This window comes from Thamnophis sirtalis, unplaced genomic scaffold, assembly GCF_051295495.1.
Source record: "Thamnophis sirtalis isolate CommonGarterSnake01/CBP01778 unplaced genomic scaffold, rThaSir2_p1.2 scaffold_5, whole genome shotgun sequence".
NCBI lineage: Eukaryota > Metazoa > Chordata > Lepidosauria > Squamata > Natricidae > Thamnophis > Thamnophis sirtalis.
Genome location: NW_028261385.1, coordinates 139,831,586 through 139,834,678, shown reverse-complemented (window position 1 = coordinate 139,834,678; position 3,093 = coordinate 139,831,586).

Below are 3,093 nucleotides of genomic sequence, written 5' to 3'. Positions count from 1 at the left end.
CATTTGTGTTTTATATTTTCTTTTCCCCAGATGTGTGAGAAGGGTAGCGATTCTTAGTTAAGACATTGTTTAAAACTTCAGAATTTGTTTCAGTCCTCATCAAATTTGGGCTTTGATGGATAAGAAAAAATATTAAACGTGTTTCGGGGAGTTTTTAAAATGAGCTTGATTCTAAAAGTTCAGGGAGATTCAAATTCTACCAAAGTAACTCACATTTTAAACACTACATGTCTGTAGAAAAAAAACGAAGGCACCTGTATTAAAGCAAGAAATATTAATAGCTAACACTCAGTTTGTAATCAAATGAATCAAATAGATGAGTAGCATTTCAATCTTTGGATGCTTTTTTAACATGCTAATCTCCAATTATCTAAATCAGTGTTTTTCAACCTTGGGGACTTTTAAGTCCTATGGACTTCAAGTCCCAGAATCCCCCAGCCAGCATAGCTGGCTGGGGAATTCTGGGAGTTGAAGTCCACAGGACTTAAAGTCCCCAAGGTTGAAAAACACTGATCTCAATATTTCAGCAGTCACGAGATCCCAAACGGAACGGTTCCAGCTCAGTTTTGTAAGTTTCACTTATTTTCCAAGCCAAGGTGGCGCAGTGAGTTAAATGCAGCACTGCAGGCTACTGCTAGATCAGCAGGTCAGCGGTTCAAATCTCACCGGCTCAGGGTTGACTCAGCCTTCCATCCTTCCGAGGCGGGTAAAATGAGGACCCAGATTGTTGGGGGCAATATGCTGACTCTCTGTAAACCGCTTAGAGAGGCCTGAAAGGCCTATGAAGCGGTATATAAGTCTACTGCTATTGCTATTGCTATTGCTATTTCTAAGTGAAATTGAAGAAGAGCATGAAATAGCAAGAAATAAATTATGGGACAACTGATTATATTGGCCTAAATTCTCAATCATCCATTTTCCAAGAGAGAAAAAAATAGAAGACAACTCCTTATTCATTTTAAGCTTATAGATAAAGTTTAAAAATGGACGCGGTGGCTCAGTGGCTAAAGACGCTGAGCTTGTCAATCGAAAGTTTGGCGGTTCAACTCCCTAGCGCTGCCGCGTAACGGAGTGAGCTCCCGTTACTTGTCTCAGCTTCTGCCAACCTAGCAGTTCGAAAGCATGTAAAAAATGCAAGGAGAAAAATAGGGACCCCCCTTTGGTGGGAAGGTAACAGCGTTCCATGCGCCTTCAGCGTTTAGTCATGCCGGCCACATGACCACAGGGGCATCCTTCGGACAGCGCTGGCTCTTCAGCTTTGAAACGGAGATGAGCACCGCCCCCTAGAGCCGGAAACGAATTGCATATTTGTGTGAGGAGAACCTTTACCTAAGGTTGAAAAGTTATAATTTTGCTACCCACCTTGCTCAGTTTTTCTACACTTTATGAAAAATAAAGCAATTTGATGATGAGATAATGGGGAGCATATAAATAGAGTCACACAGCTAAGAAATACACTCTCGTGATGATCATATATTGAATTATATTGAAGGAACCAATTGTTTTCTAATTCACTTCAAAGTGCTTGAGTTTTAACTTTTAAAGCCCAAATCAGCTTTGTAGCCTGGTTGCCATCCTGCAAAAGAGGTTGCTCTGGAGATACTTTCAGACTGTTAACCTTCCCTTGATCCTATTCTTCCTGCTTTTGGAAAAAGCACCCGAAGTAGCTTCTCAATTATAATTTTTGATTATTTAATATAAATATTATTTTTACATTTAACTTTGAAAAGATTTTTAATTTAAGCTTGAGGTTGCAATTACATTTTTTTTAATAGGGCTTAATGTGTCTATTATTTTTTTTCATTCCTAGCTCCTGTAAAAACACATTTTCCTCCCCTCCTTTGGGAGCAAGGCAAGATATAAATAAATATTAACAAAAGAGGTATATGATCAAGCTTGAACAGGACAATTTAAAAGCAGAATTTTGATTATAAAATGAGAGGAGAACGAAGAGTATCACTTTCATTGCTGTTTGGGTGGGGAAGTGATAGAAGTTTAAAGAGGAAAGACCAAAAAAGAATGATCATTGTTTTAAATACGGTAAAATAAGTGCACATTTATATAACTTCAGAAAATAAGATAGTGAAGGAAGGAGGGAAGGAAGGAGGGAATGTAGGAGAGAAGGAAGGGGGGAAGGAAGGAAAGGAAGGGGAAAAGGAAAGAGAAGGAGAAAAGGAAGGAGGGAAGAAGAGAAGGAGGGAAGGAAGGGGAGTAGGAGAGAGGAAACGAGGGAAGGAAAGAGGGAGGGAAGAAGAAGAAGTAGGACCGTTGTAAGATAAGATGGATCTATGGGATGTTAAAAAAGCAATCTTCAAGTATATTGTCAACAGTAGGGAAAAATTGTTATAAATACATATTATTAATAACAAAAATAAAAAATAAAAAAAATAAAGAGGAAAGACCAAAAAAGAATGATCATTGTTTTAAACATGGTTAAAATAAGTGCACATTTATATAACTTCAGAAAATAAGATAGTGAAGGAAGGAGAGAAGGAGAGAAGGAAGGAGTGAAGGAAGGAGAGAAGAAAGGGAAGGAAGGAGGGAATGTAGGAGAGAAGGAAGGGGGGAAGGAAGGAGGAAAGGAAAGAGAAGGAGAAAAGAAAGGAGGGAAGAGAAGGAGGGAGGGGGAAGGAGGGAGGGAAGGAAGGGGAGTAGGAGAGAAGAAACGAGGGAAGGAAAAAGGGAGGGAGGGAGGGAAGAAGAAATAGGACCGTTGTAAGATATGATGGATCTATTGGATGTTAAAAAAACAATCTTCAAGTATATTGTCAACAGTAGGGAAAAATTGTTATAAATACATATTATTAATAACAAAAATAAAAAAAATAAAGAGGAAAGACCAAAAAAGAATGATCATTGTTTTAAATATGGTAAAATAAGTGCACATTTATATAACTTCAGAAAATAAGATAGTGATGACTGATCCTAACTACAGACAGCCACAGCTGCTCGGAATAAAAGCAAGAGGAAAACTGTCCAAACTTCAAATGGTTCTTTTTAAAAAAAATAAAAAATAAAATATTTAATCAAAATATATGTCATCTGATGTTTTTGAGCTTATTCCTTGCACAGACTCTCTTAAGAGAGAGATTA